Raw genomic sequence first — 13,761 nt, forward strand, 5'->3', positions numbered from 1 at the left:
AGAAAATTGAAACAAAATTCATGCAATTCCAAATTTCAGTTCATCTTATGCAGTTAACAGTGAAAGTTGTGCATGTTTTGATTTATTTTGAATGTTGATTATTGTGTTTAATTTATCATATATTATGAATGTTATTGTTATTATCTTGTGTAGTATGAGCTAATTAGAAACAAGCTGAGGCTTTGATGAAGCCTTGGTGCATTTTCAAATGGTAAATTGCTAGGATAGGATGCCATATGCCCTGTTTTGCTTGAGCATTGGGAAGAAAGCAGTGCTCTGATTGCCTGTGATTGACTGTGCTGTCAAAAGACAGTCAATACTAGGGGTATTTCTGTTAGCAAGCTGATTTTATTTCCTTTCTATTGTATGCATAGGACTCAACTCAACCTAGGAATATGTTATTTGATTAGGACACAAGGTGGAATCTAAGCCTTGGCTTAGCCACAATATCCTCTTCAGTCACTTACAATTTTCAGTCTTGCTTTGCTTCAAATTCAGTTTATATTTCTTAGATGTGTTGCTCGCCTATTGTCTTGCAATTTGTAGTCTCTGTGCACTGAAAACAGTGCACAAAATCTCCCTCTGCCCTTGGCTTCCAAGCCTTGGTTCTTAGATGTTTTCTTTGCTGCTTTGCTTTACCTTGCTGCTTTGGTTCTTTACTTCTGCCACTTTGTATGCCATATTACTTTGTCTTGCTCACTGTCTCCATTGTTAGCTTAGGTTTCTCTTATAGTGCTCCCACTCCCTGTGGACTTTCCCCTGCTTTCCTTCTATTCTATAAACTTGGCCTTGTATACTTGCAAGTGTTTTTGTGTGTTTTCCTGACACACCAAGTTTTTGGCGCCGCTGCCGGGGAGTGGTGTTGCCACTGCTGAGTTCCATTAGCATCTCTGCCTTGCAACCATTGCAGGCCTGCTTCACTATCATTGCAACCCTCTGCTTGCAATCATTGCAGCAGATCATTGCATACTTGCCTGCAATCATTGCACTGCAATGATTGCACTGTGATCATTGCAGGGTTGGCCTGACTATCTTTGCACTCTGTGATCATTGCAGGTACCACCTTGGTTGTGCTGCTGCTGCTGGTGCCTTCTCTGCCAAGCTGTGCTGTGTTGCTGCTCCTGCCAAAGGTGCTGGTGCTGGGCTTGAACCAACTAGGCTGGGCTTAGTAACCTCAATTTCGCTGAGCTTGCAACTTCTGCTCCTGGGCTTGCCTTTTCTGCTGGGCTTGTGTTGCTGAGTCACTTCAATTGCTGCTGGGCTTGAGCGTGAGCTGCTTAGGACGATCCTAAAGCCCAACTGGGTTGTGCAACTAAAAGGGGACTAAAAGCCTATTTTTGCGCTTCCCTCCAAAAAAACAAGTAAGCCTAACCCATGAGTTAACCCACTTGGGCCTCATTTAAATTCAAATTCGGGCTTGTAATAATTAATTTAATTATTTATTTGGGATTGTAATAATTTTTATTTATTTTCTTTTTCTTTTTTTTTTTATATTTGGGACTGTAATTATTTTTTTTTGTTTTTTGTTTTATTTTTTATTTTTTTCTTTTTCTTTTATGGGCATGTCTTAATTATTATTATTGTTTTTATTTTCTTTTATGAGTTGTGCTAATTTATGCTAGGTTTAGTTCAAATTTTTTTTTCCAAAGCCCAACTTTAAACCAAAATCCCTTGTTAGTCCAACACCCATTCAAAACCAAATCTTCGTAACCCTTGTGGGCCAAATTGTTTCCGATTGCTCTGTCTGACCAACATGTTAGTTAAGGTACCTACTAGGACATGATTGTGACCTACAGAGACCAAACAAACAGACTTGTTAGAATTAACCCAGACGAACCTATCGAAATTCTAAGTTCTGAGGGAGACAGTCCAGATCAACCAGAAACAATGGGAGAACCCCGTACCCTCAAGGATTATATGTACCCAACTAAAGCCAGTCAACCTTCTTGTATTGTGCTACCCGAGGCTAATGGCCATTATGAGCTGAAATCAAGCACAATACAGATGCTTCCTATTTTTAGAGGTGTTGAGAATGAAAACCCGTACCACCACGTGAGAGAATTCGAGGAAATTTGTGGAACTCTGTGTTTCACTCAAATGTCCGACGAAACCCTAAAGTTAAGGCTTTTTCCTTTCTCCCTGAAAGATAAAGCAAAGGCCTGGCTCTATGCTTTACAGCCTCAATCCATCATGACATGGGATGACCTCATAAAGGAGTTTTTCAAAAAGTTTTTCCCGAACCACAAGACTGCGACAATTCGTCAAAGTCTGAATAGCTTTGTGCAATTAGAAGGTGAGACCTTAGCTAGATACTTGGAGAGATTCAATGAATTATTGCTCCAATGTCCCCATCATGGTTTTGAAAAATGGAGACTTGTGCAAATTTTGTATGAAGGTCTAGATGTGTCCACCCGAACAACGGTTGAGTCGATGTGTAATGGTCTATTCGTAGACAAAACTGCTGATGCGTCTTGGGACTTCTTGATTGAAGTAGCTGAAAAGACGCAACAGTGGGAATCCATCCGTGAAACCAGAAAGACTACATCCGAAGCAAAGGCTTTTAGGATTGAAGCGGATTTCGAGGGAAGAGCAAACATGGCATCAATAGTTAGGAGATTAGAAGAGTTAGAACTACATAAAAATTCAAAACCTTCCACCACTACTCTCCGAGAACATGTCGCTTCGTCTGTTTGTGCGCTTGTAACGACCCCAACCATCAATTCCAAAATTGTCCCGATTTGCTTGCAGTCCAGGAATCTAGGCTTGAACAGGCACATGCCATGTTTCAAAAACCAGAGCATAACCCTTATTCACAGACCTACAATCCAGGATGGAGAAACCACCCTAACTTTTCATGGTCAAAGGACCCACTCAGGGAGGACCATCTCAACCCAATCAGAGCTATCAAAACAATCAGGGATATCAGAACAATCAAGGTTATCAACACCCGAGAAACCCTCAACAACAATCAAACTCTCAACAACAATCATATCCTCAACACAATACCGACAAGAGATTATCCACCCTAGAGGAAATGTTCCAGAGTTTGATGCAAAGTCAGAAAAATCTAGATCAAAAGATGGATCAAATGTGTGAGAGAGAAAAGGGTAAACTTCCGAGCCAACCCCAACAAAATCCAAAGAGGATATTTCAAACAGGCACAACATCCTGCACTGAAACCTCACCCGATCAAGTCCATGCCATTACCACCCTCCGAAGTGGTAAAGTCATCGAGAACAACGTGGGCGAACCTAATGAATCTGATACAAATTCCACGCTGTCTCCACAACCCCAGAAAACCAAAGAACCTGAGCAAGTTGGAAAATCTGACAATTCTACTGCTGTGAATGTCCCTTTGCCAACTCATTCTCCTGTTGCCCCATTTCCTCAAAGATTGATCTATCAACAGAAAAGTACCCATTATAATGAGATGTTAGATCTGTTCAAGAGAGTCAACATCAACATTCCTTTTCTTGAAGCAATCAAGCAAATCCCTGCTTATGCCAAATTCCTCAAAGACTTGTGTACTCAAAAGCGCAAGCTCAATGTGCAAAAACGTGCTTTCTTAGCTGAGCAGGTGAGTTCCATCATTCTGAACAAAACTCCACCCAAGTTTAGGGATCCAGGATGTCCAACAATTTCTTGCACTATAGGAGAACACACGGTCAATAAAGCGTTATTAGACCTAGGTGCAAGTGTTAACCTACTGCCATATTCTGTTTATGAGCAGTTAGGTCTTGGGGAGTTGAAACCAACATCTATCACTCTACAACTGGCAGACCGATCTGTCAAGATTCCTCGTGGAGTGGTCGAAGACGTTTTGATCAAGGTTGACAAATTCTATTTTCCCGTAGACTTCATTGTCTTAGACACTCAACCTGTACAAAACCCAGACTGTCACATTCCTGTCATCTTAGGACGTCCTTTCTTGGCTACGTCCAACGCGATCATTAATTGTCGTAATGGAGTGTTGAAACTGTCTTTTGGTAACATGACGGTAGAATTGAATGTGTTCGATATTAGTCAACAACCTGTGAATCTTGATGATGATGATGTGCATGAAGTTAATATGATTGAAGGATTAATGCAAGATTCGTTGACTAACATTCTATCCGTCGACCCCTTTCAAGCATGTATGGAGAACTTTAACTCAGATTCCTATGATGATGCATACTGTAGTGACGTCCTATCTCTGCTCGAATCTGTACCTCAAATGGACGTCACTGAAAGGAAATATGAAGTGGAACCACCCTTACTCTCTGATTCCAAGCTTATTCCATCCATTGTTGAGCCACCCAAGCTTGAATTGAAAACATTGCCTAGTACGTTGAAGTACGCATTCCTAGGTTCTTCTGATACTTTACCGTCATTATTTCATCATGTTTAGACACGGAACAGGAAAGTAAGCTTTTAGAAGTACTTAAGGAACACAAAGAGGCCTTAGGATGGACCATCTCAGATCTCAAAGGAATTAGTCCCACCATTTGCATGCACCACATTAACCTTGAAGAGAATGCCAAACCATCGAGGGAAATGCAAAGGAGACTTAATCCTAACATGAGAGATGTAGTCAAAGGAGAGATCCTGAAACTACTTGATGCGGGTATCATATACCCAATTCCCGATAGCAAATGGGTTAGTCCCATTCAAGTTGTGCCTAAGAAGTCAGGCATTACTGTAGTTCAGAACGACAAGAATGAATTAGTCCCTACTCGTACAACCACAGGATGGCGAGTATGCATCGACTACAGGAAGTTGAACACAGTAACAAGGAAGGATCACTTCCCGCTCCCTCCCTTTCATTGACCAAATGCTAGAACGTGTGTCTGGACACAGTCACTACTGTTTTCTAGATGGCTTTTCCGGTTATAACCAAATTCACATTGCTCCAGAAGATCAGGAAAAAACTACATTCACGTGTCCATTTGGGACGTTTGCTTATAGACGTATGCCCTTCGGGTTGTGTAATGCACCTGCTACTTTTCAGCGTTGCATGATGAGCATTTTTTCTGACATGATAGATAGTTTTCTCGAGATCTTTATGGATGATTTCTCTGTTTTTGGTTCCTCGTTTGACGAATGTTTGAAGCATCTTGCCCTCGTGATATCCAGATGTAAAGAAAAGAACCTTGTTCTAAATTGGGAAAAATGCCATTTTATGGTGAATTCAGGAATAGTTCTAGGACACATCATCTCAGAAAAGGAATTGAAGTGGATAAAGCTAAAGTTGACCTCATTCAACATCTACCACAACCTTGCTCTGTGAAGGAGATCAGATCATTTCTAGGTCATGCTGGTTTTTACCGGCGATTCATCAAAGATTTCAGCAAAATCTCCAGACCTCTGTGCAGTCTTCTCTCCAAAGATGTTGCCTTCAATTTCGATGCTGCTTGTGTGAAGGCATGGGAGGAATTAAAAACCCTTCTCACCACCGCTCCTATAGTCCGACCACCCGATTGGAAGCTTCCGTTCGAACTTATGTGTGATGCCTCTGATTATGCTGTTGGTGCTGTTTTAGGACAGCGAGTTGATAGACTACCATATGTGATATACTATGCTAGCAAAACCCTTAATGATGCCCAACTCAATTATTCAACTACCGAGAAGGAATTGCTTGCCGTCGTTTTCGCATTAGACAAGTTTAGATCTTATCTGATAGGGTCTAAGATCATCATATACACAGACCATGCGGCTTTGAAGTATCTTCTTTCCAAGAAGGATGCTAAAGCTCGCCTTATTCGATGGATACTCTTATTACAGGAATTCGATCTCGAAATCCGTGATAAGAAAGGTTGTGAGAATGTGGTTGCTGATCATTTGTCTAGATTAACTTTAGAGTCTATTGATGAATTGAGCTGATTAGAGAATCATTCCCAGATGAACAGCTGATGTCTATCTCAGACCTTCCTTGGTTTGCTGATATTGTTAACTACCTCGCTACAGGTAGGATGCCCTCACGTTGGTCGAGACAAGACCGCTCTAAATTCCTGGCTGAAGTCAAACATTTCCTTTGGGATGACCCATATTTGTTTAAGTACTGCCCAGACCAAATCATTAGGAGATGTGTCCCCAACACTGAACAGAAAGATGTGATATCTTTCTGTCATGACCAAGCATGTGGAGGCCATTTCAGTGCCAAGAAAACCGCTGCAAAGATCTTGCAGTGTGGATTCTATTGGCCATCATTGTTCAAGGATTGCCATGATTATTGTGTTGCTTGTGAACGCTGTCAAAAGCTAGGAAGCATTTCGAGGAGAAACATGATGCCATTGAACCCCATTTTGATTGTGGAGATTTTTGATGTTTGGGGGATAGACTTCATGGGTCCATTTCCCATTCTGACAGATTGTACATCCTAGTCGCAGTTGATTACGTTTCTAAGTGGGTAGAAGCCATAGCAACCAGAACAAATGACCACAAGGTGGTACTTTCATTTCTAAAGGAAAACATATTTGCACGTTTTGGTACCCCTAGAGCTATCATCAGTGACGGCGGTTCACATTTTCGTAACAAGTACTTTGAGTCTTTAGTACGCAAGTATGGCATAACTCACAAGGTTGCTACTCCGTACCACCCTCAGACAGTGGACAAGTGGAAGTGTCTAATAGGGAAATTAAGCACATTCTGGAGAAGACGGTCAACCCGTCCAGGAAAGATTGGTCATTGAGATTGAATGATGCTTTGTGGGCCTATAGAACAGCTTATAAGACACCAATTGGCATGTCCCCCTATCGTCTAGTGTATGGAAAGCCGTGCCATCTACCTGTGGAATTAGAACATCGTGCCTACTGGGCAATCAAGAGCTGAACTTCTCTCTGGACGAAGCTGGAATTCAAAGGAAACTTCAACTCAACGAGTTGGAAGAATTGAGAAATGAGGCTTATGATAGTGCCAAGTTATATAAGCAAAGATGAAGATGTTTCATGATAAGCGTATTCTGCGCAAATCCTTCACTCCTGGTCAGAAAGTCTTGCTGTATGACTCCCGATTACATCTTTTTCCAGGAAAACTGCGTTCCAGATGGAAGGGTCCGTACCTAGTACGCACAGTTTTTCCTCATGGAGCTGTAGAGCTGGAGGATGTCTCCAACAAGAACGTTTTCAAAGTCAACGGGCAGAGATTAAAGCCATTCCTTGAGCCATTTCCACCCGACATTGAAACAACCAACCTGGAGGACCCAGTCTATGTGGACTAAACTGGTCCACTCTTTCCCTAAATAACCAAAAAGTTTTCCAAATCTTTCCCTAAAAACCAAAATTTTCGTTTTCCCATCAAAACCAAATGTTCCCAACAAAACCAAATTTTTTCCAAAAAGTCCAATCCCATTAAAAACCAAATTTTCTTGTAGATAATGTGTTAGTTAAATTTCCTTTTGTATATATTTGTGCTCATCCATTGTGACTCCTAATATGATGGATTTTTGCCTTGAATAACGGAGTTTTAATCGAGCTTTCGCCGTACAATCGGGTATTCTCTCTCCTTTTACTCTACTCAGCATGTTCCTCTTCATATTGTTTTATAATTCTTTCCATATTTTGAAACATTGAGGACAATGTTTAGTTTAGGTTTGGGGGTATAGAGTAGATACCATGATAATATGCATAATTGAAAACGAACTCCTTCTTCTTTTGAAAAAATTGAAAAAAAAAAAAAAAATCAAAAAAAAAATTAAAAAAAAAAAAATCATAAAAATGGAGCTCATTTACCTTGAAATGTTGACTCTTGTGCAAATATGTAATTATTAGGAGTCTTAGTCTAGATATTTAGGCACCCTGATTCTAGCACAATTCACATAGTGATAAGAAATTTGCACGCGCACGATCTACCAATACATGTATGGCCTCGATCTTCAAGGTGTTTGATAGGAAGTTACGATTGCCAATCACTTTAGAATACTGAACGAAACTTGACTAGCTTGTTCTTTGGTTGGTTGGGATAGAAGGTGGAGGTTACATTAAGAAAGACAACCATCGAATTTAACTGGGTGCATCAAAAAGGGCTACCTCTTGCAAAGTGTCATGTAATTTTTGTTTCCTTTTGTTATGTATCAAAAGTGTCCTTCAAAAAAAAAAAAAAATCAAGTATTTATCAATTCCATCTCTTGTTCCAAAAATAAAAGAGAGTAGTCAATGTAAATAAGAGTCATGTAAATAGTCATTTTGTTGTTTCATTGTAATAAGCAAGGAGGGTGTATGCCATTGATGTACAACGCGAGTAATTGTGAAATACCTCCAACTCATTCACAATTCTCGTAAAGTCCGGACAGCTAGCTAGATTTCGACCTTGGTTCTTAGCCTGAGAAACTATCTCTTGGTGATTAGTAGTCATAACTTCAGATCTTTCTTTACACATGTGTAGATACACTTTACACTCTTATCACATGTCTTTTTTTGTTATCAGTGCTAGGATTGTGCCTTCGATAGCTAGATTGACATCTCCATTTTGCTGTGAGCTTAACTGTTTTGCACATGTCACATTTGATGGAATCTGAGCTTATATTTTGACCTAGAACTTTGTAGGTACGTTCTAAGCAAACCTTCACGAGACTTCAACTCGTCCACTAGGGACACTTAGTGGTTTAAAAGGCTTAGTGCATACGCTAAATGCATTCGAGAGACCAGCGACAGTGGTATAGTTAGGATTTCCTTAGTTTTGTTTTACTTGAGGACAAGTAAAATTCAGGTTTGGGGGTATTTGATGAGTGCCAAATATTGTATAATTTATCCCTTTTTGTTGGCATTTAACTCATCTTTTGTGCATTAATTCTACATTTTATCCCATATTCTGTATTTTCATTGTTTTCAAGAATAAATATTTTCTTACTTAATTTTGCATTTTTAGGTAATAAATAAAGTCTGGATGAGTTGCGGAGCAAAAGAGCAAAGACATGAGAAAGCCAGTGGAACTCTAGTGGAAAAGAAGTGAAGAATGTGGTATGGAAGAATCAAAGATGAAAATGGGCTTAAAAAGGAAGAAATTGTTCTTAAAGAAGAAGTGGATCAAGATTGTCTAAGCCCAAACCCATTTCTTAATCCCAAAATCCAAACCCAAACCCGTTTCTATTCTTAGCAGTCAGATTGGATCCTTTCCATCATCCAACGGTCGATCCATCAGAGTGCATCGAGCTTTGATGACCCTGTCTAACACTATAACACCTAACTCCATCTTGGACCATCAGTTTTGATGTATTACATATCCAACGGTCGCTCCATATCCATCTTCATCTCGCCGTTGGATCATTCTATGATCTTTCCATCCAACGTATTCCCTTCACAAAACATCAAATTGGATGATCCCGTATAACACCTAAGCACCCAATACCTATACCCAAAAACCAAACAAACCCTAACCTATTTTCTATCGGGCTCCTTCTTCTTGCTCCCCTCTTCTTCACTGCAAACCCCATGACCACCACCTGCTCCGCCACCCACTCCATCTGCCACCACCACCAGCTCAATACGAGCTCTCAAATCACTCAACAACCCTAACCCACATCATTACTTCCCCTTTCACCAACTCTATGTCCTCCTAATCACTCAATTTCACGCCTCTCCCATGTCAGGAACCCTAGAGGTGAAATTGACAAATTAGGTGAAATAGAGTTGCAATTGGAGGCGTGGATAACATCAGGAGAAGGATTGGAGGCATGGGTCGACATCTACCAGTGTCAACAGTGATTAGGTAAATTTTAATAATTGTTATAAGAACCCTAATTTTTCTGATTTGGGAACTTTTTGGGGAAATCAATTGTACGTCTAATTGAAGCATGGGTTAGTCTATTAGGGTTGTTATCATAGCTAGGTAGGATTTTCTTTGATTTATTTTGTATTTTCACCAAACCCTAATTGGGATGTGTGTGGTCCTGATTTTTGGGGATTTTGTTTATTTGTATAAATAGGTGTTAAGGGTTGTGAATTTGGGGGAGATGATCTCTAGACTAGCCAGTAGAAAATTGAAACAAAATTCATGCAATTCCAAATTTCAGTTCATCTTATGCAGTTAACAGTGAAAGTTGTGCATGTTTTGATTTATTTTGAATGTTGATTATTGTGTTTAATTTATCATATATTATGAATGTTATTGTTATTATCATGTGTAGTATGAGCTAATTAGCAACAAGTTGAGGCTTTGATGAAGCCTTGGTGCATTTTCAAATGGTAAATTGCTAGGATAGGATGCCATATGCCCTGTTTTGCTTGAGCATTGGGAAGAAAGCAGTGCTCTGATTGCCTGTGATTGACTGTGCTGTCAAAAGACAGTCAATACTAGGGGTATTTCTGTTAGAAAGCTGATTTTCTTTCCTTTCTATTGTATGCATAGGACTCAACTCAACCTAGGAATATGTTATTTGATTAGGACACAAGGTGGAATCTAAGCCTTGGCTTAGCCACAATATCCTCTTCAGTCACTTACAATTTTCAGTCTTTCTTTGCTTCAAATTCAGTTTATATTTCTTAGCTGTGTTGCTCGCCTATTGTCTTGCAATTTGTAGTCTCTGTGCACTGAAAACAGTGCACAAAATCTCCCTCTGCCCTTGGCTTCCAAGCCTTGGTTCTTAGCTGTTTTCTTTGCTGCTTTGCTTTACCTTGCTGCTTTGGTTCTTTACTTCTGCCACTTTGTATGCCATATTACTTTGTCTTGCTCACTGTCTCCATTGTTAGCTTAGGTTTCTCTTATAGTGCTCCCACTCCCTGTGGACTTTCCCCTGCTTTCCTTCTATTCTATAAACTTGGCCTTGTATACTTGCAAGTTTCTGTGTGTTTTCCATTGGCACACCAAATAAAAGAAGTCTGAACTAAAAATAAAAGTAAATCAGTCTCAAAAAGACTTCACATATGCTTCTTAGGGCACGTCCTTCGATTATGAGTACTCAATTCATTACAACCACCGCAAGTTATCATCTTCTTCTTGGGAATTGAACCTGTATTATGAATCCTTTTCTTCTTACTTGGACGTCCTGATTGTGGTAAAACTTTAGGTCCATGAACAACAGACTTGGGTGAAATTGTCGCAGGCTTTTCAACTGTGGGAACTGGATGGATTGGTCTTGAATACGACTCTTGATATAACTTAGTGGTGAAGTAGTCTTCAACATATTTATAAGGATTTTATCAATTTTCCATTATACACCTAACAGCATGGGCGCAAGGGAATCCATTGATTTTCCAGCGGCTGCAAGAGCATGTATTTTCTTTCAAATCAACCCTTTGTGTTAATAAGGCATGAACATCATACACAAATTCTGACGACTTGGTAACACTGTAATCACGGCTATGCATCTTATTGTTATAGAGTTCAGTTTCCATTTTTGGACACAAAACTCCTCGCCAATCGAATGATGTCACAGATTCTTCACGACGGGTGCACATCATTTCCATAAGCTTCAGTCGTATTTTATCAACCATGATAGCAATAGGCATCTCCCTCTCTTCTTTAACCCAACCAATCAAACATTCAGCAACATTTGAGCACAATTCCCCATATCGACATCCCGGGAAAAAAAACTAACCCATTTATCAACTGGAGATCTACTAAGATATTCTTGTAGCTTCTGATTTTTAATCAGCATCAAGTTATCCCAACTCTCCTTAAACTCTACATGTGTATTCGCATATGCACATTTTTCAAACAACTTCAACACATAATTGTTAAATGTCTTGGATGACTTAGGAAAGCATGCATTAACATTGTTTGTCATGTGCCAGTAACACCACCCATGATATGCACCTGGAAAAATGATGGGGATTTGGTTGACTAAACCACTACCTCGATCACTCACAAATGTAAGTTGTCTTTGCGCAGAAACCACTTCCCTGAGTTGCTCCGTAAAACATTTCCAGTTCGCATCAGTCTCAGATGAAACCACATCATAAGCTAAAGGGTAATTTCCTGCAAAATCAAACAAAACAGAAAAAAATGGCAAAACAACACAACAAAAAAATGATGAAACCAACAAGACAGAAAAAAGGTTTCATCAAAAAAAATGATAAAAGAAACCAACAGAAAAAAGTTTAAGAAACATTACCATTATCCCCGTTTAGTCCTGTTGCTGCCATCATGTGACCGAGATATTTACTCTTCAAATATGCTGTATCCATGAATAGAAAGGGCCGGAAGTAATTAAATCCAAGGATACATGCTCCGAAGGCAATGAACAATCTCACAACCTTTTGACTCGCGTCAGTTTCCAAAACAACACGGGATCCAGGATTGGTTTCAGACAATTGCTTTGTAAACCAATGCAAGTAAGCGAATGACTTCTCATTCTCTACCCATGCCATATTCAGTGCATATCTCGTCCCTGCGTATGCATAATAATGACTTATGTCAAAGCCATATTCTCTTCTAATTTGTTCCAGAATATCCTTTGTCTTCTTCTTTGGGTTCTATTTAATCTCATCCTTGATCAAGGAACTTATTAGCTTCCTTGATACATGTGGTATGTTAATAAATCTACCGTCACAAGTATGTTGATTATTTAACTCTTTGATAATAAAAGGACTTCTTTCGACACCGTCACGAGAAACATCATACATGTGCCAATTACACTTGTCCTTCTTCTTGTTAGCACAACAAGCAGCGATCCGCAACTTCTCGTTTCTTGTTAACTTATATGCATAGCCATTTGCAGCATGGTACTTCATCAAATCGTGACGCACTTGGTCCACACCTCCTGGAAACACTTGTTCAACACTGTGAAAAAAAACCTAGCCAACGAGAGGATTTCAACGGTTCTTTGACTACATTAGGGTCATCATAATCAGTGACACTGGTGACTAGTGGCTGATTAACAGGTAAAACTTCTGACCTATGGCATGATGAACTTGAACTCTCACCTATGTGGAATGCTGAACTTGAACTTTCACCTCTATGATATACATATAAGTCTAGTGTTGGCAACTTGTTAAACAGAGAAAACACAGCAGTTGATTGGAGATCAAAATCATACTGAAGTACCTTTTGCTGCTCACCAAATTTGTGAACGATTTCAATAGTGAATGGAGAAAGTTGAACCCAATTTAAATAAATATTATTCTTCAAATCGATAAGAGTTGATCGTAAACCAATACAAAATGACAATGAAGCTTCATTTTGACATACACCTGCAACGACAGAGTCCATGTCTACAAAGAAATGTATGGAACCAAAAAAGGTTTCACTCAATTTAAACTGAAAACTATATGACAGCTTAACAACAAAATATTTCCATTCATACAGATTTCACCATGAACAACAAGAAAGAAACATAATCAACAGAAGCAAATCTATTTCAATACGAACAACGATCCAAAATTGTAACATTATTGTAACTTCTACTATGAAATCAACTAGAAAATTCAAAACAAATCAAATAAATAAAAATACCTGGAAACCGAAATTGCGTTCCCGATGAATATGATCCGACTACTCCAACGTATGATTACAGACTCAAGATGACAATTCGAAGGATTAAATTGTTACTTCTCTTTTTTTTTCCGAAGAAGATGAGAACCGAAAACAAAAATAAATTGAATTTCTTCAACAATACATATCAATCTTCAGATTCGATGGATTGAAATCTACGATCCCTTCTGTTATTCAACTAAATTGAAACAAAACCGAGATCGGAAAATTAGTTTCTGAAATCATCAGAATTGAACCAGAGAAAGAGATAAGAATATAGATCTGGTTTGATTTTTCTAGATATCTCTATAAAGATTCTGGTAGAGAATATACGAAATCAAACCCTAAAATCTAAATAGAGGAAGATTCTGGTAGAGA

Source organism: Papaver somniferum, chromosome 11 (genome assembly GCF_003573695.1).
Source record: "Papaver somniferum cultivar HN1 chromosome 11, ASM357369v1, whole genome shotgun sequence".
In the NCBI taxonomy this organism is placed as follows: domain Eukaryota; kingdom Viridiplantae; phylum Streptophyta; class Magnoliopsida; order Ranunculales; family Papaveraceae; genus Papaver; species Papaver somniferum.